Raw genomic sequence first — 26744 nt, forward strand, 5'->3', positions numbered from 1 at the left:
CCGGGAGTTTTGACTGGCACTTGCACATCTAAAACAACGTCGGAAAGTAACTCGTTCGGCTTTTGAGTCACATCAAGTATGTGTGTTATTTTTGACGCCACTAGCTCTGCAGGTTGTCATGCAATTCCTGTACATCTCAGAAATGATTATGAAATAAAAGTGAAGTACGTGACGAGTGTGACGTTAGGAAAACATAAGGCAGCATGGAGAGATTCTGTATGGGACCACCCAACCCAAGTAAGTACTGTGTGACGTGCTAGACCGGCAGGTATTCACCGAGGCAGCCGGCTAGCTCTGTCGGTAGAGCATGATATTCTTAATCCCAGGGTCGAGGGTTCGAGCCCCACCCTGGGCGGAATGGAATTTTGTTCCGCTGCAGATGTAAGTTACCCTTCTTTGATTAACGTGATGTAATGGAAATAGCAACATTTAACTTTGCCTACGTCTCTGTCAGTCGCACGAAAACTGTATTTGAAGGTAAAGGTGATTTTGTAGACATGTGTGAAAGACATGTTCTGAAATGCAACTGTTGTTGTTTGGAGAGCACATCAGTTACGTGTCAGATGTGTAGCCAAGCAGTAATGGATCGCCATAGCTGCAAGTACTAGTCGGTAGTATGAAGTGTTGTCAGCTCAAGTCTGATGATCCAGATGACCGTAAGGACGAAGTACGCAAGATTACCGCTAGGCCGCGCCTCTTTATCTCAGAGGTAGAGCACTGGTCTACTAAACCAGGGGTCGTGAGTTCCCATCCTCAGAGGAGGAAGACGAATTTTGGAAATCAGTTGCGCGTCGTGGCCGTATAGCAAACAGTATCTGTGATAACGAACAATTAGCGACAAGCGTTTTATTAAGAATTACTCTCAGATGTGAATAAGGCGAATGGCGCAGATAAAGCATTTGCCAAAGCGGTACAGCATAAGGTGGGACGAGGCAGTCTGAATTAAATTTTATAGATGAATTTATCACATATCTCAGAGCCTCTCGCGGTCGTCGCCGTTGTCGCCGCCGCCGCCACCGCTTCTGCAGAAGTAGCAAATGGCCATGGTAGCAAATGCGGCGAGGGACACCCTGCCTTCGATTCCGAAAGCACAAAGTGTGTGGTCTTGTTTCCCAGTCTATATTTGGTCGGTCTCGTAAGAGGTTGAATGTAACGTTTGGGTGGGAAAGAGCAAGGGGCAGCGGCTGTGTGGAACGAAAACACTATTCCCCACGGGTGTGAGCGTTACGAGATGAGTCATATAGAAGATATACTTGGTCGCTAGTAACCATGTGGCCGAATGGATAAGGCGTCGGACTTCGGATCTGAAGATTACAGGTTCGAATGCTGTCACGCAATTTTTTTTTCCAGTTCTGAACAAGAAACATACCGTTTTAATGTAGCAATTGAGCAGTACGAAACCGTCTGAATGTTTCTGTTGACCATTTTCTGCTTGGAGATGCTCTTGAGCTTGAAACACACACAACAAGACCGGTGTTAACTAGCGAAATGGTCGGCAGAGTGCCGTCACCGCGAGTTTTGACTGGCACTTGCACATCTAAATCAACGTCGGAAAGTAACTCGTTCGGCTTTTGAGTCACATCAAGTATGTGTGTTAATTTTGACGCCACTAGCTGTGCAGGTTGTCATGCAATTCCTTTACCTCTCAGAAATGATTATGAAATAAAAGTGAAGTACGTGACGAGTGTGACGTTAGGAAAACATTAGGCAGCATGGAGAGATTCTGTATGGGACCACCCAACATAAACGAGTACTGTGTGACGTGCTAACCCGCAGGTATTCACCGAGACAGCCGGCTAGCTCAGTCGGTAGAGCATGACATTCTTAATCCCACTGTCGTGGCTTCTAGCCCCACGCTGGGCGGAACGGAATTTTGTTCCGCTGCAGATGTAAATTACCGTTTTTCTGATTAACGTGATGTAATGGAAACAGCAACTTTTACCTTTGCCTACGTCTCTGTCAGTCGCAAGAAAACTGTATTTGAAGGTAAAGGTGATTTTGTAGACATGTGTGAAAGACATGTTCTGAAATGCAAGTGTTGTTGTTTGAAGAGCACATCAGTTACGTGTCAGATGTGTAGCCAAGCAGTAATGGATCGCCATAGCTGCAAGTACTAGTCGGTAATATGAAGTGTTGTCAGCTCAAGTCTGATGATCCAGATGACCGTAAGGACGAAGTACGCAAGATTACCGCTAGGCCGCGCCTCATTAGCTCAGTGGTAGAGCACTGGTCTAGTAAACCAGGGGTCGTGATTTCCTATCCTCAGAGGAGGAAGACGAATTTTGGAAATCAGTTGCGCGTCGTGGCCGTATAGCAAACACTATCTGTGATGACGAACAATTAGCGACAAGCGTTTTATTAAGAATTACTCTCAGATGTGATTAAGGTGAATGGCGCAGATAAAGCATTTGCCAAAGCGGTACTGCATAAGGTGGGACGAGGCAGTCTGAATTACATTTTATAGATGAATTTCTCACATATCTCAGAGCCTCTCGCGGGCGCCGTCGCCGTCGTCGTCGTCGTCGTCGTCGTCGTCGCCGCCGCCGCCGCTTCTGCAGAAGTAGCAAATGGCCATGGTAGCAAATGCGGCGAGGGACACCCTGCCTTCGATTCCGAAAGCACAAAGTGTGTGGTCTTGTTTCCCAGTCTATATTTGGTCGGTCTCGTAAGAGGTTGAATGTAACGTTTGGGTGGGAAAGAGCAAGGGGCAGCGGCTGTGTGGAACGAAAACACTATTCCCCACGGGTGTGAGCGTTACGAGATGAGTCATATAGAAGTTATACTTGGTCGCTAGTAACCGTGTGGCCGAATGGATAAGGCGTCGGACTTCGGATCTGAAGATTACAGGTCCGAATGCTGTCACGCAATTTTTTTTTTCCAGTTCTGAACAAGAAACATACCGTTTTAATGTAGCAATTGAGCAGTACGAAACCGTCTGAATGTTTCTGTTGACCATTTTCTGCTTGGAGATGCTCTTGAGCTTGAAACACACACAACAAGATCGGTGTTAACTAGCGAAATGGTCGGCAGAGTGCCGTCACCGCGAGTTTTGACTGGCACTTGCACATCTAAAACAACGTCGGAAAGTAACTCGTTCGGCTTTTGAGTCTCATCAAGTATGTGTGTTAATTTTGACGCCACTAGCTCTGCAGGTTGTCATGCAATTCCTTTACCTCTCAGAAATGATTATGAAATAAAAGTGAAGTACGTGACGAGTGTGACGTTAGGAAAACATTAGGCAGCATGGAGAGATTCTGTATGGGACCACCCAACCCAAACGAGTACTGTGTGACGTGCTAACCCGCAGGTATTCACCGAGACAGCCGGCTAGCTCAGTCGGTAGAGCATGACATTCTTAATCCCACTATCGTGGCTTCGAGCCCCACGCTGGGCGGGACGGAATTTTGTTCCGCTGCAGATGTAAGTTACCGTTTTTTTGATTAACGTGATGTAATGGAAATAGCAACATTTAACTTTGCCTACGTCTCTGTCAGTCGCACGAAAACTGTATTTGAAGGTAAAGGTGATTTTGTAGACATGTGTGAAAGACGTGTTCTGAAATGCAAGTGTTGTTGTTTGGAGAGCACATCAGTTACGTGTCAGATGTGTAGCCAAGCAGTAATGGATCGCTATAGCTGCAAGTACTAGTCGGTAGTATGAAGTGTTGTCAGCTCAAGTCTGATGATCCAGATGACCGTAAGGACGAAGTACGCAAGATTACCGCTAGGCCGCGCCTTTTTATCTCAGTGGTAGAGCACTGGTCTACTAAACCAGGGGTCGTGAGTTCCCATCCTCAGAGGAGGAAGACGAATTTTGGAAATCAGTTGCGCGTCGTGGCCGTATAGCAAACAGTATCTGTGATAACGAACAATTAGCGACAAGCGTTTTATTAAGAATTACTCTCACATGTGATTAAGGCGAATGGCGCAGATAAAGCATTTGCCAAAGCGGTACAGCATAAGGTGGGACGAGGCAGTCTGAATTAAATTTTATGGATGAATTTCTCACATATCTCAGAGCCTCTCGCGGTCGTCGTCGTCGTCGTCGTCGCCGCCGCCGCTTCTGCAGAAGTAGCAAATGGCCATGGTAGCAAATGCGGCGAGGGACACCCTGCCTTCGATTCCGAAAGCACAAAGTGTGTGGTCTTGTTTCCCAGTCTATATTTGGTCCGTCTCGTAAGAGGTTGAATGTAACGTTTGGGTGGGAAAGAGCAAGGGGCAGCGGCTGTGTGGAACGAAAACACTATTCCCCACGGGTGTGAGCGTTACGAGATGAGTCATATAGAAGTTATACTTGGTCGCTAGTAACCGTGTGGCCGAATGGATAAGGCGTCGGACTTCGGATCTGAAGATTACAGGTTCGAATGCTGTCACGCAAATTTTTTTCCAGTTCTGAACAATAAACATACCGTTTTAATGTAGCAATTGAGCAGTACGAAACCGTCTGAATGTTTCTGTTGACCATTTTCTGCTTGGAGATGCTCTTGAGCTTGAAACACACACAACAAGACCGGTGTTAACTAGCGAAATGGTCGGCAGAGTGCCGTCACCGCGAGTTTTGACTGGCACTTGTACATCTAAATCAACGTCGGAAAGTAACTCGTTCGGCTTTTGAGTCACATCAAGTATGTGTGTTAATTTTGACGCCACTAGCTCTGCAGGTTGTCATGCAATTCCTTTACTTCTCAGAAATGATTATGAAATAAAAGTGAAGTACGTGACGAGTGTGACGTTAGGAAAACATTAGGCAGCATGGAGAGATTCTGTATGGGACCACCCAACCCAAACGAGTACTGTGTGACGTGCTAACCCGCAGGTATTCACCGAGACAGCCGGCTAGCTCAGTCGGTAGAGCATGACATTCTTAATCCCACTGTCGTGGCTTCGAGCCCCACGCTGGGCGGAACGGAATTTTGTTCCGCTCAGTCGGTAGAGCATGACATTCTTAATCCCACTGTCGTGGCTTCGAGCCCCACGCTGGGCGGAACGGAATTTTGTTCCGCTGCAGATGTAAATTACCGTTTTTCTGATTAACGTGATGTAATGGAAATAGCAACGTTTACCTTTGCCTACCTCTACCTTTGCCTACCTTTGCCTACGTCTCTGTCAGTCGCAAGAAAACTGTATTTGAAGGTAAAGGTGATTTTGTAGACATGTGTGAAAGACATGTTCTGAAATGCAAGTGTTGTTGTTTGGAGAGCACATCAGTTACGTGTCAGATGTGTAGCCAAGCAGTAATGGATCGCCATAGCTGCAAGTACTAGTCGGTAATATGAAGTGTTGTCAGCTCAAGTCTGATGATCCAGATGACCGTAAGGACGAAGTACGCAAGATTACCGCTAGGCCGCGCCTCTTTAGCTCAGTGGTAGAGCACTGGTCTAGTAAACCAGGGGTCGTGAGTTCCCATCCTCAGATGAGGAAGACGAATTTTGGAAATCAGTTGCGCGTCGTGGCCGTATAGCAAACAGTATCTGTGATGACGAACAATTAGCGACAAGCGTTTTATTAAGAATTACTCTCAGATGTGATTAAGGTGAATGGCGCAGATAAAGCATTTGCCAAAGCGGTACAGCATAAGGTGGGACGAGGCAGTCTGAATTACATTTTATAGATGAATTTCTCACGTATCTCAGATCCTCTCGCGGTCGTCGTCGTCGTCGTCGTCGTCGTCGTCGTCGTCGTCGTCGTCGTCGGCGGCGGCGGCGCTTCTGCAGAAGTAGCAAATGGCCATGGTAGCAAATGCGGCGAGGGACACCCTGCCTTCGATTCCGAATGCACAAAGTGTGTGGTCTTGTTTCCTAGTCTATATTCGGTCGGTCTCGTAAGAGGTTGAATGTAACGTTTGGGTGGGAAAGAGCAAGGGGCAGCGGCTGTGTGGAACGAAAACACTATTCCCCACGGGTGTGAGCGTTACGAGATGAGTCGTATACACGTCATACTTGGTCGCTAGTAACCGTGTGGCCGAATGGACAGTCTGCCGCCGGCAGTGCTGCGAGGCGGTCACGCGCCAGAGCGCTGCGGGCGAGGCGCGCACGGTGTGTTTGTGTTTACTTCGGCCGCTGTAAGTGCCGTTTTCCCTTCTAGACCACCATGGCGCACAACTATCGGAAGAAGACATTACGTTTCAACTTTTGTTCTGACTTCGCCCGACCCAAGGCCCTGGAGGTAGAACGATTTATTCGCGATGAAGTTAAGATACCACCAACGGATCTAATTGGTATCCACTTGTCGATAGTTAGCAGTACCGTCTACGTCAAAATGATCAACGATGCGGCGTGCGACAAGGTGCTTCAAGAGGCAAAACGTGGACTGCGCTTCTGCCATTCCGACGGCAACGTCGGACCCGTTACCGTCGATCACGCAGGTCTCGGCACACGGACGATAAGGATATTCGAACTGCCGTTCGAACTACCTGCAGACGTCGTCATAGAGGCGCTCCGTCCCTATGGCAACGTTCTGGAACATGTTGCCGAACGATGGGTACAATTTCAGACCTATCCCGTTTTAAACGGTGTTAGACAGGTCCGCATCGAGTTGCAGAAACACGTGCCTTCTTATCTACGTATCGGAGGCTGCCGTGCCATTATAATGTACGACGGCCAACCTCGAACCTGTTCCGGTTGCGGGAAAGAAGGTCACCTACGGTCTGAATGCATTCAACGACGTGTCGCGCAGCTCCCGTTGTCGGAAGCGTCCGTCACACCCACTATGACCGCCCTACCGGTCACTTACGCAGCGGCTCTTGCCACGTCTACAGTTTCGTCCAGTCCGTCGCCCGTTCCTTCCGATCGGCACGTCCCACCGTCCCAGTCACCTATGGACGGTGCGGACGTCCCACCTGACAACCTTGCCGCCGAACAGGCTCCCGCACAGGACGCTGAGGAGAACAGTACTTCTTCACAACACCTGTTTGACAATTTCATTGTACCCACCGACGCATTCGAACTAGGTCGACGCTCTTCCTTGCCGTCGTCCGACACTGAGGAACACATGCGCAAACAACGCTCGCCACGTAGGCGCAAACGCCGTCGCCGTTCACCCACGGGCTCTCAAAGCGTCGCCACCCGCGACGACGAAGACGACACCCAACCAACCGACATTTCCATGCAGAGGTCGGCAGACAACTTTCATGATGATCAAGACATTTCGCAGGACGGGACCTCTATGGAGGTCGCCACGCACAATGTAACGATCGGTGCGCCGGTTGAGACGCCTGTCTCCCCGCCGACAACTCCAGAATTCTCTCACCGCGACGCAATTCCCATGGACATTGGACGCACCCATGGCATAGGAGCATGGACCGACGAGATTGAGGAAGATACGCCCCCTCCTCCGGATGAGTTGCCTCCGCCGGACAAGGCTGCCTGTTAACATCAAAAGCGAGGCCGTGCACCAGATGGGACGGGACTTCCTGTCGGTGCCCTCCTTTTACTTGCCTTGGTGATGGTAGATGCGCGTCCACCACCACTGAAACAAACGTATCGGTTTGCCACTCTGAACATCAACATGATCGGCACTGTACCCAAGCTGCAACTCCTATGTGATATGCTTCGGGCCTCTGACGTCGACGTCGCCCTTCTTCAGGAAGTGCGCGTTGCCACACTACCACCAGTCTACGGCTACGACTCATACACGTCCACATGTGATCAATCAGGGCGCGGAGTGGCTTTCTACATACGCGAAGGAATCCCACTCAAGGACACGACAATCCTTCCCTGTGGAAGAGGCATGGCTGTTACCCTCTTCGACACGCGCGTCATCAATATCTACGCTCCGTCTGGCTCCACGAACCGTCGGCAGCGGTCCACTTTCTTCGGACATGACGTGGCGCCCCTGTTTTCTGGAAGCTATGATCGCCTTATCATGGGAGGCGATTTCAACTGTGTCCTCCATCCGCAGGACCAAATGCCTGGTTATTCGCCATGCCCGGCGCTTCTCACCTTAATCGAAGATTTTCACCTAGTGGACGTTTGGGAGAAAATTCATGGCAATACCCCCGGTTTCACCCATTATACAGCACATTCTGCGAGCAGACTGGACCGGTTATATGTCTCTGCCCACCTTGGCAATGACGTCGCCCAAGCTGAACGGTGGCCCCTTGCATTCTCGGACCATTGCGCCGTCATTTGCTCCCTGGCTCTGCCACCTCAGTCAGTGTGGCGCAGCAGAGGTTACTGGAAGCTTAATACCTCCCTCCTTAATGATCCACACTGCCGACAATGTATTGCCACTACGTGGGCGTCTTGCGAAAGACGCCTTCCGCAGTACACATCCACGTTCCATTGGTGGCTCAAATGTGCCAAACCTGCGATCAGAAAGGCCTTCATACAATGTGGCAAGGACGCAGCAGCATGGCATCGAGACACCACAAATTTTTACTACGCCGTCCTCCGTGAGCTCGATGCACTCCCTCCATCACCTGACACCCATAGGGAACGACAACGTACCAAAACTCGTCTCCTCTCTCTTCAACGTGCACGACTGCATGGTGTCGTGGTGCGTTCCCGACGACAAGACCTCCTCCACGACGAAACCCCATCCACAATCCATGCCGCATCCGACCACAGTCGTCGACGTCGACTCTTCGTCTCCCACATCACGACCTCCGATGGTGTTCACCACACAACACAGGCGGCGGTGGTGTCTGCCTTTGCTGAACATTATCGCCAATTTTATGATGATGAACAGATGGCGACGCCCATTCCTGATGATCTCCGTCCTTCCCCTGACCGGACACTCACCGTAGCGGAGTCAACGTCCATGATGTCTGCAATCACCGCAGAAGAGGTAGTAGATGCGATCAACAGAGGGGCCAAAAACAAATCACCAGGACCAGATGGTCTCCCAGTGGAGTTTTACCGGGCGTTCACCACGTTGATGCTTCCTCGCTGGACGGAAATGATTCAGGAACTCTTTACTCCATCCTTCCCAATTCCCCCTGAATTCGTCACTGGCATTCTTCTACCTGTGCCTAAACCGAAGGGAGGGTCTCATGTCTCTGAATATCGCCCCCTTACACTCCTGAATGCAGACTATAAAATCTATGCACGCCTCTTAGCAGCGCGCATGCGCACCGTCTTACCTACGGTCCTTTCACCTGAGCAGACTGCACGTGGTTGTGGGGCCACCTTACGAACAGCCCTAGGAGAATGCCGTGACCTCATTGCACTGGCGTCGGTTTGTCGCCTTCGTGCAGCACTGGTATCCGTCGATTTCACGAGTGCCTTTGATCGCGTTCGACACCCATTCCTCCTCATGGTGGCGACACGCATGGGATTCCCATTACTTTTTGTCGATGCCATTCGCCGGTTACTACTTCCCGCCGTCTCGATGGTACAAGTCAATGGGAGGCTTGTAGGACCGATTCCTATACGCCGCTCTGTACGTCAAGGATGCCCTATTTCTACTTTACTATATGCCATTGCACTTGAGCCCCTCATCACTGGACTTACCTCTAGACTGCAGGGCCTCACTTTGCGTGACTACACTTTTCACTGTAGGGCTTATGCGGACGATCTTCTCCTTCTCACCTGCTCCTCCACGGAACTCAGTGACGCCATCCAATGGATCCACCAGTATGGACATCTTTCTGGTAGCATTCTTAATGTCCGTAAATCGACTATGATGCACATTGGGCGCGGCCTCCCGGCTATGGTGCCGAACCCACTCCCAGTCAGTACCACCCTTCGTTACTTGGGTATCGAATTTACGAGCTCCACACACCGCACAGTGGCCCTGGCTTACCGGCGGCTTTTGCAGTCGATTCGGCACCATGTCCGCGGTCAAGTGCACCGTAACTTAAACCTACTCCAACGTGTGTCCTATGTCAACATGTATGTAGCCCCTAAACTGGTACACGTCGCCCAGATCCTCCCAATGCCGTTACTCCTTAGCCGCCGCATCCAATCAGCCTTTGGATATTTCGTGTCAGCAGGGGCACTTTTCAAAGTCCGCTACAGCACTTTAACATTGCCTCCTGCAAAAGGTGGCCTCGGACTCGTCAACGTGCGGGCACGATCTTCTGCACTCTTTGTCCACACTCTGTTGCGGCACTGGCAGGGGACGGTTCCGTCCTTAACACGCAGTCTCTTAGATATCCTCCGACCAGCTTCTCTTGATCCACCGATCAATGTGGCACCTATTTCTCCATTATTGTACCACGTCGCCAATTGTTTCATAGAACTCAGCTACGTTCGGGCCGATCTTCCAGTCGCACATCCTCCCCGTACAAAAGATTATTATCGTTTGTTTATGCTGTCCAACCCTTGTGACCCCATGGTGCTACGGCATCCTGACATTAACTGGCGCACAGTTTGGGGGTGTGTGCATGCACCCTTTTTACCGTCGTCTGTGTCTGCACTCTGGTATGTTTTAGTTTATGGAAAGTTCCCGACTAACAGTCGACTTTATCGCATAGGACTGGCCACCTCCCCACTCTGCCCTGACTGTCAGCTCGAAGACACCGACGAGCACCGTCTTACGTGCCCCCTGAAACAAAACGTATGGCTCCTCATCCAACGAATCATGGGCTTTTACCTCCGTGCCCCGCCAACGACGGTAACCCCGGATTTCCTGTTGTTGCCCCAGACATTTCACTACCCTCTTGCTAAGCACCATACTCTCATCTGGTTTCGAGGACTGGCTTTAGAATACCTCTTTCAAAATGGTCCACATACAGTCCTTGACTTCTGGTACAAAGTTGTGACCTCGCATAGCACCCTCACCCGAAAACCATCTTACCGACAAACTTTTGCCGGTTATCACCGCAGTGTCTTCCTTGACCCCCCTCAAAGCTGGGGTGTACCATGCATACCTGTCACATGATGCAACACCCTTATCCACGTTCCCATGCATCGACAAAAAAAAAAAAAAAAAAAAAAAAAATTAAAAAAAAAAAATTAAAAAAAAGCAAAAAGACAGAATATGTTATACTTTGTTGTATTTAATGTTTTTTCTTTTTAATGTATTTATTTATTTTTTTGCTTAACTAACAGTTATTTGTATATGTTTAAATGGATTGGTACCTTGAAGAACTCTTGCATAGTGAATATATATGTACTTTTAGTTTCTTCAATACAAATTATTACAAAAAAAAAAGAAACAAAAAAAAGGATGTTATATTTTGTTGTATTTAATGTTATTCTAATAAAAAAAAAAATGGATAAGGCGTCGGACTTCGGATCTGAAGATGACAGGTTCGAATGCTGTCACTGTCTTTTTTTTCCAATTCTAGCACATCGGTTACGTGTCAGATGTGTAGCCAAGCAGTAATGGATCGCCATAGCTGCAAATAGTAGTCGGTAATATGAAGTGTTGTCAGCTCAAGTCTGATGATCCAGACGACCGTAAGGACGAAGTACGCAAGAGTACCGCTAGGCCGTGCCTCTTTAGCTCAGTGGTAGAGCCCTGGTCTAGTAAACCAGAGGAGGAAGACGAATTTTGGAAATCAGTTGCGCGTCGTGGCCGTATAGCAAACAGTATCTGTGATGACGAACAATTAGCGACAAGCGTTTTATTAAGAATTACACTCAGATGTGATTAAGGCGAATGGCGCAGATAAAGCATTTGCCAAAGCGGTACAGCATAAGGTGGGACGAGGCAGTCTGAATTACATTTTATAGATGAATTTCTCACATATCTCAGATCCTCTCGCGGTCGTTGTCGTCCGTCGTCGTCGTCGTCGCCGTCGTCGTCGTCGTCGCCGCTTCTGCAGAAGTAGCAAATGGCCATGGTAGCAAATGCGGCGAGGGACACCCTGCCTTCGATTCCGAATGCACAAAGTGTGTGGTCTTGTTTCCCAGTGTATTTTGGTCGGTCTCGTAAGAGGTTGAACGTAACGTTTGGGTGGGAAAGAGCAAGGGGCAGCGGCTGTGTGGAACGAAATCACTATTCCCCACGGGTGTGAGCGTTACGAGATGAGTCGTATACAAGTTATACTTGGTCGCTAGTAACCGTGTGGCCGAATGGATAAGGCGTCGGACTTCGGATCTGAAGATGACAGGTACGAATGCTGTCACTGTCTTTTTTTTCCAATTCTGAAAAAGAAACATACCGTTTTAATGTAGCAATTGAGCAGTACGAAACCGTCTGAAAGTTTCTGTTGACCATTTTGTGCTTGGAAATGCTCTTGAGCTTGAAACACACACAACAAGACCGGTGTTAACTAGCGAAATGGTCGGCAGAGTGCCGTCACCGGGAGTTTTGACTGGCACTTGCAGATCTAAAACAACGTCGGAAAGTAACTCGTTCGGCTTTTGAGTCACATCAAGTATGTGTGTTAATTTTGACGCCACTAGCTCTGCAGGTTGTCATGCAATTCCTTTACCTCTCAGAAATTATTATGATATAAAAGTGAGGTACGTGTCGAGTGTGACGTTAGGAAAACATTGGGCAGCATGGAGAGATTCTGTATGGGACCACCCAACCCATACGAGTACTGTGTGACGTGCTATCCCGCAGTTATTCACCGAGACAGCCGGCTAGCTCAGTCGGTAGAGCATGACATTCTTAATCCCACAGTCGTGGCTTCGAGCCCCACGCTGGGCGGAACGGAATTTTGTTCCGCTGCAGATGTAAATTACCCTTTTTCTGATTAACGTGATGTAATGGAAATAGCAACTTTTACCTTTGCCTACGTCTCTGTCAGTCGCAAGAAAACTGTATTTGAAGGTAAAGGTGATTTTGTAGACATGTGTGAAAGACATGTTCTGAAATGCAAGTGTTGTTGTTTGGAGAGCACATCAGTTACGTGTCAGATGTGTAGCCAAGCAGTAATGGATCGCCATAGCTGCAAGTACTAGTCGGTAATATGAAGTGTTGTCAGCACAAGTCTGATGATCCAGATGACCGTAAGGACGAAGTACGAAAGATTACCGCTAGGCCGCGCCTCTTTAGCTCAGTGGTAGAGCACTGGTCTAGTAAACCAGGGGCCGTGAGTTCCCATCCTCAGAGGAGGAAGACGAATTTTGGAAATCAGTTGCGCGTCGTGGCCGTATAGCAAACAGTATCTGTGATGACGAACAATTAGCGACAAGCGTTTTATTAAGAATTACTCTCAGATGTGATTAAGGTGAATGGCGCAGATAAAGCATTTGCCAAAGCGGTACAGCATAAGGTGGGACGAGGCAGTCTGAATTACATTTTATAGATGAATTTCTCACATATCTCAGAGCCTCTCGCGGGCGCCGTCTCCGTCGTCGTCGTCGTCGTCGTCGCCGCCGCCGCCGCTTCTGCAGAAGTAGCAAATGGCCATGGTAGCAAATGCGGCGAGGGACACCCTGCCTTCGATTCCGAATGCACAAAGTGTGTGGTCTTGTTTCCCAGTCTATATTTGGTCGGTCTCGTAAGAGGTTGAATGTAACGTTTGTTTGGGAAAGAGCAAGGGGCAGCGGCTGTGTGGAACGAAATCACTATTCCCCACGGGTGTGAGCGTTACGAGATGAGTCGTATACAAGTTATACTTGGTCGCTAGTAACCGTGTGGCCGAATGGATAAGGCGTCGGACTTCGGATCTGAAGATTACAGGTTCGAATGCTGTCACGCAATTTTTTTTTCCAGTTCTGAACAAGAAACATACCGTTTTAATGTAGCAATTGAGCAGTACGAAACCGTCTGAATGTTTCTGTTGACCATTTTCTGCTTGGAGATGCTCTTGAGCTTGAAACACACACAACAAGACCGGTGTTAACTAGTGAAATGGTCGGCAGAGTGCCGTCACCGGGAGTTTTGACTGGCACTTGCACATCTAGAACAACGTCGGAAAGTAACTCGTTCGGCTTTTGAGTCACATCAAGTATGTGTGTTATTTTTGACGCCACTAGCTCTGCAGGTTGTCATGCAATTCCTTTACCTCTCAGAAATGATTATGAAATAAAAGTGAAGTACGTGACGAGTGTGACGTTAGGAAAACATAAGGCAGCATGGAGAGATTCTGTATGGGGCCACCCAACCCAAGTAAGTACTGTGTGACGTGCTAGAACAGCAGGTATTCACCGAGGCAGCCGGCTAGCTCTGTCGGTAGAGCATGATATTCTTAATCCCAGGATCGAGGGTTCGAGCCCCACCCTGGGCGGAATGGAATTTTGTTCCGCTGCAGATGTAAATTATCGTTTTTCTGGTTAACGTGATGTAATGGAAATAGCAACTTTTAACTTTGCATACGTCTCTGTCAGTCGCAAGAAAACTGTATTTGAAGATAAAGGTGATTTTGTAGACATGTGTGAAAGACATCTTCTGAAATGCAAGTGTTGTTGTTTGGAGAGCACATCGGTTACGTGTCAGATGTGTAGCCAAGCAGTAATAGATCGCCATAGCTGCAAATAGTAGTCGGTAATATGAAGTGTTGTCAGCTCAAGTCTGATGATCCAGACGACCGTAAGGACGAAGTACGCAAGAGTACCGCTAGGCCGCGCCTCTTTAGCTCAGTGGTAGAGCCCTGGTCTAGTAAACCAGAGGAGGAAGACGAATTTTGGAAATCAGTTGCGCGTCGTGGCCGTATAGCAAACAGTATCTGTGATGACGAACAATTAGCGACAAGCGTTTTATTAAGAATTACGCTCAGATGTGATTAAGGCGAAAGGCGCAGATAAAGCATTTGCCAAAGCGGTACAGCATAAGGTGGGACGAGGCAGTCTGAATTACATTTTATAGATGAATTTCTCACATATCTCAGATCCTCTCGCGGTCGTCGTCGTCCGTCGTCGTCGTCGTCGCCGTCGTCGTCGTCGTCGCCGCTTCTGCAGAAGTCGCAAATGGCCATGGTAGCAAATGCGGCGAGGGACACCCTGCCTTCGATTCCGAATGCACAAAGTGTGTGGTCTTGTTTCCCAGTCTATATTTGGTCGGTCTCGTAAGAGGTTGAATGTAACGTTTGGGTGGGAAAGAGCAAGGGGCAGCGGCTGTGTGGAACGAAATCACTATTCCCCACGGGTGTGAGCGTTACGAGATGAGTCGTATACAAGTTATACTTGGTCGCTAGTAACCGTGTGGCCGAATGGATAATGCGTCGGACTTCGGATCTTTAGATTACAGGTTCGAATGCTGTCACTGTCTTTTTTTTCCAATTCTGAAAAAGAAACATACCGTTTTAATGTAGCAATTGAGCAGTACGAAACCGTCTGAAAGTTTCTGTTGACCATTTTGTGCTTGGAAATGCTCTTGAGCTTGAAACACACACAACAAGACCGGTGTTAACTAGCGAAATGGTCGGCAGAGTGCCGTCACCGGGAGTTTTGACTGGCACTTGCAGATCTAAAACAACGTCGGAAAGTAACTCGTTCGGCTTTTGAGTCACATCAAGTATGTGTGTTAATTTTGACGCCACTAGCTCTGCAGGTTGTCATGCAATTCCTTTACCTCTCAGAAATTATTATGATATAAAAGTGAGGTACGTGACGAGTGTGACGTTAGGAAAACATTGGGCAGCATGGAGAGATTCTGTATGGGACCACCCAACCCAAACGAGTACTGTGTGACGTGCTATCCCGCAGTTATTCACCGAGACAGCCGGCTAGCTCAGTCGGTAGAGCATGACATTCTTAATCCCACAGTCGTGGCTTCGAGCCCCACGCTGGGCGGAACGGAATTTTGTTCCGCTGCAGATGTAAATTACCCTTTTTCTGATTAACGTGATGTAATGGAAATAGCAACTTTTACCTTTGCCTACGTCTCTGTCAGTCGCACGAAAACTGTATTTGAAGATAAAGGTGATTTTGTAGACATGTGTGAAAGACATGTTCTGAAATGCAAGTGTTGTTGTTTGGAGAGCACATCAGTTAGGTGTCAGATGTGTAGCCAAGCAGTAATGGATCGCCATAGCTGCAAGTACTAGTCGGTAATATGAAGTGTTGTCAGCTCAAGTCTGATGATCCAGATGACCGTAAGGACGAAGTACGCAAGATTACCGCTAGGCCGCGACTCTTTAGCTCAGTGGTAGAGCACTGGTCTAGTAAACCAGGGGCCGTGAGTTCCCATCCTCAGAGGTGGAAGACGAATTTAGGAAATCAGTTGCGCGTCGTGGCCGTATAGCAAACAGTATCTGTGATGACGAACAATTAGCGACAAGCGTTTTATTAAGAATTACTCTCAGATGTGATTAAGGCGAATGGCGCAGATAAAGCATTTGCCAAAGCGGTACAGCATAAGGTGGGACGAGGCAGTCTGAATTACATTTTATAGATGAATTTCGCACATATCTCAGAGCCTCTCGCGGGCGCCGTCGCCCTCGTCGTCGTCGTCGTCGTCGTCGTCGTCGTCGTCGTCGCCGCCGCTTCTGCAGAAGTAGCAAATGGCCATGGTAGCAAATGCGGCGAGGGACACCCTGCCTTCGATTCCGAATGCACAAAGTGTGTGGTCTTGTTTCCCAGTTTATATTTGGTCGGTCTCGTAAGAGGTTGAATGTAACGTTTGTTTGGGAAAGAGCAAGGGGCAGCGGCTGTGTGGAACGAAATCACTATTCCCCACGGGTGTGAGCGTTACGAGATGAGTCGTATACAAGTTATACTTTGTCGCTAGTAACCGTGTGGCCGAATGGATAAGGCGTCGGACTTCGGATGTGAAGACGACAGGTACGAATGCTGTCAATGTCTTTTTTTTTCCAATTCTGAAAAAGAAACATACCGTTTTAATGTAGCAATTGAGCAGTACGAAACCGTCTGAATGTTTCTGTTGACCATTTTGTGCTTGGAGATGCTCTTGAGCTTGAAACACACACAACAAGACCGGTGTTAACTAGCGAAATGGTCGGCAGAGTGCCGTCACCGGGAGTTTTGACTGGCACTTGCACATCTAAAACAACGTCGGAAAGTAACTCGTTCGGCTTTTGAGTCACATCAAGTATGTGTGTTATTTTTGACGCCACTAGCTCTGCAGGTTGTCATGCAATTCCTGTACCTCTCAGAAATGATTATGAAATAAAAGTGAAGTACGTGACGAGTGTGACGTTAGGAAAACATAAGGCAGCATGGAGAGATTCTGTATGGGACCACCCAACCCAAGTAAGTACTGTCTGACGTGCTAGACCGGCAGGTATTCACCGAGGCAGCCGGCTAGCTCTGTCGGTAGAGCATGATATTCTTAATCCCAGGGTCGAGGGTTCGAGCCCCACCCTGGGCGGAATGGAATTTTGTTCCGCTGCAGATGTAAGTTACCCTTTTTTTGATTAACGTGATGTAATGGAAATAGCAACATTTAACTTTGCCTACGTCTCTGTCAGTCGCACGAAAACTGTATTTGAAGGTAAAGGTGATTTTGTAGACATGTGTGAAAGACATGTTCTGAAATGCAACTGTTGTTGTTTGGAGAGCACATCAGTTACGTGTCAGATGTGTAGCCAAGCAGTAATGGATTGCCATAGCTGCAAGTACTAGTCGGTAGTATGAAGTGTTGTCAGCTCAAGTCTGATGATCCAGATGACCGTAAGGACGAAGTACGCAAGATTACCGCTAGGCCGCGCCTCTTTATCTCAGTGGTAGAGCACTGGTCTACTAAACCAGGGGTCGTGAGTTCCCATCCTCAGAGGAGGAAGACGAATTTTGGAAATCAGTTGCGCGTCGTGGCCGTATAGCAAACAGTATCTGTGATAACGAACAATTAGCGACAAGCGTTTTATTAAGAATTACTCTCAGATGTGATTAAGGCGAATGGCGCAGATAAAGCATTTGCCAAAGCGGTACAGCATAAGGTGGGACGAGGCAGTCTGAATTAAATTTTATAGATGAATTTATCACATATCTCAGAGCCTCTCGCGGTCGTCGCCGTTGTCGCCGCCGCCGCCACCGCTTCTGCAGAAGTAGCAAATGGCCATGGTAGCAAATGCGGCGAGGGACACCCTGCCTTCGATTCCGAAAGCACAAAGTGTGTGGTCTTGTTTCCCAGTCTATATTTGGTCGGTCTCGTAAGAGGTTGAATGTAACGTTTGGGTGGGAAAGAGCAAGGGGCAGCGGCTGTGTGGAACGAAAACACTATTCCCCACGGGTGTGAGCGTTACGAGATGAGTCATATAGAAGATATACTTGGTCGCTAGTAACCGTGTGGCCGAATGGATAAGGCGTCGGACTTCGGATCTGAAGATTACAGGTTCGAATGCTGTCACGCAATTTTTTTTTCCAGTTCTGAACAAGAAACATACCGTTTTAATGTAGCAATTGAGCAGTACGAAACCGTCTGAATGTTTCTGTTGACCATTTTCTGCTTGGAGATGCTCTTGAGCTTGAAACACACACAACAAGACCGGTGTTAACTAGCGAAATGGTCGGCAGAGTGCCGTCACCGCGAGTTTTGACTGGCACTTGCACATCTAAATCAACGTCGGAAAGTAACTCGTTCGGCTTTTGAGTCACATCAAGTATGTGTGTTAATTTTGACGCCACTAGCTGTGCAGGTTGTCATGCAATTCCTTTACCTCTCAGAAATGATTATGAAATAAAAGTGAAGTACGTGACGAGTGTGACGTTAGGAAAACATTAGGCAGCATGGAGAGATTCTGTATGGGACCACCCAACCCAAACGAGTACTGTGTGACGTGCTAACCCGCAGGTATTCACCGAGACAGCCGGCTAGCTCAGTCGGTAGAGCATGACATTCTTAATCCCACTGTCGTGGCTTCTAGCCCCACGCTGGGCGGAACGGAATTTTGTTCCGCTGCAGATGTAAATTACCGTTTTTCTGATTAACGTGATGTAATGGAAACAGCAACTTTTACCTTTGCCTACGTCTCTGTCAGTCGCAAGAAAACTGTATTTGAAGGTAAAGGTGATTTTGTAGACATGTGTGAAAGACATGTTCTGAAATGCAAGTGTTGTTGTTTGAAGAGCACATCAGTTACGTGTCAGATGTGTAGCCAAGCAGTAATGGATCGCCATAGCTGCAAGTACTAGTCGGTAATATGAAGTGTTGTCAGCTCAAGTCTGATGATCCAGATGACCGTAAGGACGAAGTACGCAAGATTGCCGCTAGGCCGCGCCTCTTTAGCTCAGTGGTAGAGCACTGGTCTAGTAAACCAGGGGTCGTGATTTCCTATCCTCAGAGGAGGAAGACGAATTTTGGAAATCAGTTGCGCGTCGTGGCCGTATAGCAAACAGTATCTGTGATGACGAACAATTAGCGACAAGCGTTTTATTAAGAATTACTCTCAGATGTGATTAAGGTGAATGGCGCAGATAAAGCATTTGCCAAAGCGGTACTGATCGGTTCCTCGCCACCATCCCAGGAGATGTCCTTCCTCTTCCCCAACATACCCGCCCTGAATCCAATACCACACCCGATGTCGTCCTAGCCTCCCCCAATCTCCTTGGCCGCATAGCGGTGGACGTCCTCGACCCTATTGGCAGTGACCATCTCCCTGTCCTTCTTACCATATCAGACGGTCGTCGCCCCCGTCCCGATCCTCGCCTTGACCCTCCCCCCAAGTATGTCCATGATTACTCCCGTGCCGACTGGAATGCATACCGGGATACCCTTACTACCTGGGTCGATAGCCACCCCCTCACCTCCCACCGCCCACATGACATAACCCATGCCGCATCCTTTCTCCAGCAGACCTTGTCTGAGGCCGTGGAGGCCCACATCCCTACCGTCGCCATCCACCCGCACCGTCCCACTTTACCCCCACAGGCCGTCCTCCTCCTTCGAGAATCCCGTCGTCTCTACCGTGCCTTCCTCCACACGCGTGACCGGGACATACTACAACGCCACCGGCAACTCCAGAGACACATCCGGAACTTGCTCGCGGCTAAGAAACGCCGGGACTGGCGACAGACATGCACCCGTCTTAATGCTACCCTACCTATTAACTCGTCCAAATACTGGTCAGCCTTCCGCCGCCTTACTGGATCAAAACCCCCCCCTTACTATCCTCTCCTTCATAATGACAATCCCTTTCCTGACAACCTTAGTAAGGCCAACCATTTTGCCTCCTACCTCACCGATGTCTTTACCATCCCTGACGATCCCCAGTTCGATTATTCCCTCTTCCCCGATGTCCGCGATCGAACTGACACCTCTATCCCTCCACTAGCTCCTGGCTTCCAGTACTTGGACAACATTACACACACTGAACTCAATACCCCTATAACTACTCAAGACATCATCGATATACTCCGCACCAAACGCAACACTGCTCCTGGTCACGACCGTGTTACTTACCGTCACCTCCGTGAAGCTCCCGCCCCCTTCCTCTCCACCCTGGCCAGGCTGTACAATGTGGTCTTGTCCACCGGCTTCTACCCCGACCTGTGGAAAACCTCCCGGATCCTGATGTTCCTCAAACCCGATAAACCACCTTCCGCTGTCTCCTCCTACCGTCCTATAAGCCTTACCTCGGTCTTCAGCAAGGTCCTGGAATCCATTCTAACCCGCCGCATCCACCAGCATCTCCACCGGCACCGCTTCCTTCCCTCCACCCAATGTGGCTTTCGACCATCCTTCTCTGCCGATGACCTTCTCCTTCACCTCACTCACCTCCTCTCCGAACAACTCAACTCCCGTCGCTCCGCCATATTCCTCTCCCTTGACCTTGAACGCGCCTATGACCGAGTGTGGCATTCTGGTCTCCTCTTCAAGCTCCAAACCTTTGCTCTTCCTATTAACTACGTCCGTCTGATCGCCTCCTTCATTTCCCACCGCCCTTCCTATGTCACTATCCACAACACTGATTCCTACACCTTCTACCCCTCTGCCGGTGTGCCCCAAGGTTCCGTCCTTTCCCCTCTTCTTTACCTTCTTTATACGGCGGACATGCCTCCACCTGCACCCCCCCTTCACCTTCTCCAGTACGCCGATGACACCGCCTTCCTTGCCCTTGCCCCCACCCTGCAACGCTCCCAACACCTTCTCCAATCCCATCTTGACCGGTTCACCTCTTGGTGTAACCAGTGGTTGCTCAAGGTCAATCCTTCCAAGACCCAGGCAATCATCGTAGGCAAAACCACCCCTTCCTTCCGTCTCCTTGATTTCTATCTTACCATTTATGGCCGTCCTATTAACCTCACACCCACCCTCAAGTACCTTGGCGTCACCCTTGACCGTCGCCTCTCCTGGACCCCTCATCTCCGGACAATCCAAGCCAAGGCACGCTCCCGACTCCACCTCCTGAAGCTCCTTTCTGGCCGCACATGGGGTCTGGACCCCTCCACCGTCCTCCACACCTATAAATCTCTCATCCGCCCTATCCTCTGTTATGCCCATCCCGCCTGGATCTCTGCCCCGCCTACCTTTTACAAATCCCTTCAAATCCTTGAACGGCATGCACTCCGCCTCGCCTATCGCATCCGCCTCCCTTCCCCCACGCGGCTCCTCTATGACCTCATCCCCTTCCCACACCTCCTTCTCTTCCTCCAACGGATACGGATCCTCTACACCTCCCGCAAGCTTGATCCTCCCCACCCGCTTGTCTCTTCCATCCTCTCCCACCCCAACCCACTGCCGCGCCTGTACTCCTGTATCCCACCTGCTCTCCATCTTCACACTCTCCACACCCTCTCCCAAGGTGGCTTCCGCCGACTCCCCCTCCCGGATGATGCCCTCCTCCCCTCCATCTACCCCTCCTACCAACTTTGAGCCTTGCCTTCCCCTCTCCTCTCATTTTCCTGTGGGCACCCTCTCTCCCTTCTCTCCCTCCCTCTCTCCCTCCTTTCATCCTTACCTCCCCTCCCCCTCTCCCTGGGCTTCCACCCCCCTTTTTTCGTTTTCTCCCCTCCTCCTCCCTGGCATCCTATCTCCCCCTCCCTCCTTCCCTCCCCCTGTTTTTTCCCTTGGCAGGCCCCCAGCTTTTCGGTGTGGACAGTGCCCCTGCAAGCGCCGAAGCCCATCTCCGCAGTGTCCGTGTCTTTCGTCCCGTCTGTGCCTCGAGTGTTTCTTCGTTTTCTGCTCCACCGTTCACCTGTGCTAGTGTTCTCTGTTCCGTGCTGTGCTGCCCGTCTTTTTAAAACTGAAACAGTGCTGCGTCGGTGAACGACTTCATTTCTTTTTATTCTCTGTTGTCTTCTGATTTTTGTCCTCCATGTCTGTGTTTTGAGATTATGTCTTCCTGTTTTTATCTCTTGTATGTTTCTTGTGGCCGAAGAGCGGCATATTAGGCCGCTGCCGGCCTACCTTTGTAGGTATAAAATGACAATAAAGGAAAAAAAAAAAAAAAAAAAAAGCGGTACTGCATAAGGTGGGACGAGGCAGTCTGAATTACATTTTATAGATGAATTTCTCACATATCTCAGAGCCTCTCGCGGGCGCCGTCGCCGTCGTCGTCGTCGTCGTCGTCGTCGTCGTCGTCGTCGTCGTCGTCGTCGCCGCCGCCGCCGCTTCTGCAGAAGTAGCAAATGGCCATGGTAGCAAATGCGGCGAGGGACACCCTGCCTTCGATTCCGAAAGCACAAAGTGTGTGGTCTTGTTTCCCAGTCTATATTTGGTCGGTCTCGTAAGAGGTTGAATGTAACGTTTGGGTGGGAAAGAGCAAGGGGCAGCGGCTGTGTGGAACGAAAACACTATTCCCCACGGGTGTGAGCGTTACGAGATGAGTCATATAGAAGTTATACTTGGTCGCTAGTAACCGTGTGGCCGAATGGATAAGGCGTCGGACTTCGGATCTGAAGATTACAGGTTCGAATGCTGTCACGCAATTTTTTTTTCCAGTTCTGAACAAGAAACATACCGTTTTAATGTAGCAATTGAGCAGTACGAAACCGTCTGAATGTTTCTGTTGACCATTTTCTGCTTGGAGATGCTCTTGAGCTTGAAACACACACAACAAGATCGGTGTTAACTAGCGAAATGGTCGGCAGAGTGCCGTCACCGCGAGTTTTGACTGGCACTTGCACATCTAAAACAACGTCGGAAAGTAACTCGTTCGGCTTTTGAGTCACATCAAGTATGTGTGTTAATTTTGACGCCACTAGCTCTGCAGGTTGTCATGCAATTCCTTTACCTCTCAGAAATGATTATGAAATAAAAGTGAAGTACGTGACGAGTGTGACGTTAGGAAAACATTAGGCAGCATGGAGAGATTCTGTATGGGACCACCCAACCCAAACGAGTACTGTGTGACGTGCTAACCCGCAGGTATTCACCGAGACAGCCGGCTAGCTCAGTCGGTAGAGCATGACATTCTTAATCCCACTGTCGTGGCTTCGAGCCCCACGCTGGGCGGGACGGAATTTTGTTCCGCTGCAGATGTAAGTTACCGTTTTTTTGATTAACGTGATGTAATGGAAATAGCAACATTTAACTTTGCCTACGTCTCTGTCAGTCGCACGAAAACTGTATTTGAAGGTAAAGGTGATTTTGTAGACATGTGTGAAAGACGTGTTCTGAAATGCAAGTGTTGTTGTTTGGAGAGCACATCAGTTACGTGTCAGATGTGTAGCCAAGCAGTAATGGATCGCTATAGCTGCAAGTACTAGTCGGTAGTATGAAGTGTTGTCAGCTCAAGTCTGATGATCCAGATGACCGTAAGGACGAAGTACGCAAGATTACCGCTAGGCCGCGCCTTTTTATCTCAGTGGTAGAGCACTGGTCTACTAAACCAGGGGTCGTGAGTTCCCATCCTCAGAAGAGGAAGACGAATTTTGGAAATCAGTTGCGCGTCGTGGCCGTATAGCAAACAGTATCTGTGATAACGAACAATTAGCGACAAGCGTTTTATTAAGAATTACTCTCACATGTGATTAAGGCGAATGGCGCAGATAAAGCATTTGCCAAAGCGGTACAGCATAAGGTGGGACGAGGCAGTCTGAATTAAATTTTATGGATGAATTTCTCACATATCTCAGAGCCTCTCGCGGTCGTCGTCGTCGTCGTCGTCGTCGTCGTCGTCGTCGTCGTCGTCGTCGTCGTCGTCGCCGCTTCTGCAGAAGTAGCAAATGGCCATGGTAGCAAATGCGGCGAGGGACACCCTGCCTTCGATTCCGAAAGCACAAAGTGTGTGGTCTTGTTTCCCAGTCTATATTTGGTCCGTCTCGTAAGAGGTTGAATGTAACGTTTGGGTGGGAAAGAGCAAGGGGCAGCGGCTGTGTGGAACGAAAACACTATTCCCCACGGGTGTGAGCGTTACGAGATGAGTCATATAGAAGTTATACTTGGTCGCTAGTAACCGTGTGGCCGAATGGATAAGGCGTCGGACTTCGGATCTGAAGATTACAGGTTCGAATGCTGTCACGCAAATTTTTTTCCAGTTCTGAACAATAAACATACCGTTTTAATGTAGCAATTGAGCAGTACGAAACCGTCTGAATGTTTCTGTTGACCATTTTCTGCTTGGAGATGCTCTTGAGCTTGAAACACACACAACAAGACCGGTGTTAACTAGCGAAATGGTCGGCAGAGTGCCGTCACCGCGAGTTTTGACTGGCACTTGTACATCTAAATCAACGTCGGAAAGTAACTCGTTCGGCTTTTGAGTCACATCAAGTATGTGTGTTAATTTTGACGCCACTAGCTCTGCAGGTTGTCATGCAATTCCTTTACCTCTCAGAAATGATTATGAAATAAAAGTGAAGTACGTGACGAGTGTGACGTTAGGAAAACATTAGGCAGCATGGAGAGATTCTGTATGGGACCACCCAACCCAAACGAGTACTGTGTGACGTGCTAACCCGCAGGTATTCACCGAAACAGCCGGCTAGCTCAGTCGGTAGAGCATGACATTCTTAATCCCACTGTCGTGGCTTCTAGCCCCACGCTGGGCGGAACGGAATTTTGTTCCGCTGCAGATGTAAATTACCGTTTTTCTGATTAACGTGATGTAATGGAAACAGCAACTTTTACCTTTGCCTACGTCTCTGTCAGTCGCAAGAAAACTGTATTTGAAGGTAAAGGTGATTTTGTAGACATGTGTGAAAGACATGTTCTGAAATGCAAGTGTTGTTGTTTGAAGAGCACATCAGTTACGTGTCAGATGTGTAGCCAAGCAGTAATGGATCGCCATAGCTGCAAGTACTAGTCGGTAATATGAAGTGTTGTCAGCTCAAGTCTGATGATCCAGATGACCGTAAGGACGAAGTACGCAAGATTGCCGCTAGGCCGCGCCTCTTTAGCTCAGTGGTAGAGCACTGGTCTAGTAAACCAGGGGTCGTGATTTCCTATCCTCAGAGGAGGAAGACGAATTTTGGAAATCAGTTGCGCGTCGTGGCCGTATAGCAAACAGTATCTGTGATGACGAACAATTAGCGACAAGCGTTTTATTAAGAATTACTCTCAGATGTGATTAAGGTGAATGGCGCAGATAAAGCATTTGCCAAAGCGGTACTGCATAAGGTGGGACGAGGCAGTCTGAATTACATTTTATAGATGAATTTCTCACATATCTCAGAGCCTCTCGCGGGCGCCGTCGCCGCCGTCGTCGTCGTCGTCGTCGTCGTCGTCGTCGTCGTCGTCGCCGCCGCTTCTGCAGAAGTAGCAAATGGCCATGGTAGCAAATGCGGCGAGGGACACCCTGCCTTCGATTCCGAAAGCACAAAGTGTGTGGTCTTGTTTCCCAGTCTATATTTGGTCGGTCTCGTAAGAGGTTGAATGTAACGTTTGGGTGGGAAAGAGCAAGGGGCAGCGGCTGTGTGGAACGAAAACACTATTCCCCACGGGTGTGAGCGTTACGAGATGAGTCATATAGAAGTTATACTTGGTCGCTAGTAACCGTGTGGCCGAATGGATAAGGCGTCGGACTTCGGATATGAAGATTACAGGTTCGAATGCTGTCACGCAATTTTTTTTTCCAGTTCTGAACAAGAAACATACCGTTTTAATGTAGCAATTGAGCAGTACGAAACCGTCTGAATGTTTCTGTTGACCATTTTCTGCTTGGAGATGCTCTTGAGCTTGAAACACACACAACAAGATCGGTGTTAACTAGCGAAATGGTCGGCAGAGTGCCGTCACCGCGAGTTTTGACTGGCACTTGCACATCTAAAACAACGTCGGAAAGTAACTCGTTCGGCTTTTGAGTCACATCAAGTATGTGTGTTAATTTTGACGCCACTAGCTCTGCAGGTTGTCATGCAATTCCTTTACCTCTCAGAAATGATTATGAAATAAAAGTGAAGTACGTGACGAGTGTGACGTTAGGAAAACATTAGGCAGCATGGAGAGATTCTGTATGGGACCACCCAACCCAAACGAGTACTGTGTGACGTGCTAACCCGCAGGTATTCACCGAGACAGCCGGCTAGCTCAGTCGGTAGAGCATGACATTCTTAATCCCACTGTCGTGGCTTCGAGCCCCACGCTGGGCGGGACGGAATTTTGTTCCGCTGCAGATGTAAGTTACCGTTTTTTTGATTAACGTGATGTAATGGAAATAGCAACATTTAACTTTGCCTACGTCTCTGTCAGTCGCACGAAAACTGTATTTGAAGGTAAAGGTGATTTTGTAGACATGTGTGAAAGACGTGTTCTGAAATGCAAGTGTTGTTGTTTGGAGAGCACATCAGTTACGTGTCAGATGTGTAGCCAAGCAGTAATGGATCGCTATAGCTGCAAGTACTAGTCGGTAGTATGAAGTGTTGTCAGCTCAAGTCTGATGATCCAGATGACCGTAAGGACGAAGTACGCAAGATTACCGCTAGGCCGCGCCTTTTTATCTCAGTGGTAGAGCACTGGTCTACTAAACCAGGGGTCGTGAGTTCCCATCCTCAGAAGAGGAAGACGAATTTTGGAAATCAGTTGCGCGTCGTGGCCGTATAGCAAACAGTATCTGTGATAACGAACAATTAGCGACAAGCGTTTTATTAAGAATTACTCTCACATGTGATTAAGGCGAATGGC

This window comes from Schistocerca gregaria, chromosome 1 (genome assembly GCF_023897955.1).
Source record: "Schistocerca gregaria isolate iqSchGreg1 chromosome 1, iqSchGreg1.2, whole genome shotgun sequence".
NCBI lineage: Eukaryota > Metazoa > Arthropoda > Insecta > Orthoptera > Acrididae > Schistocerca > Schistocerca gregaria.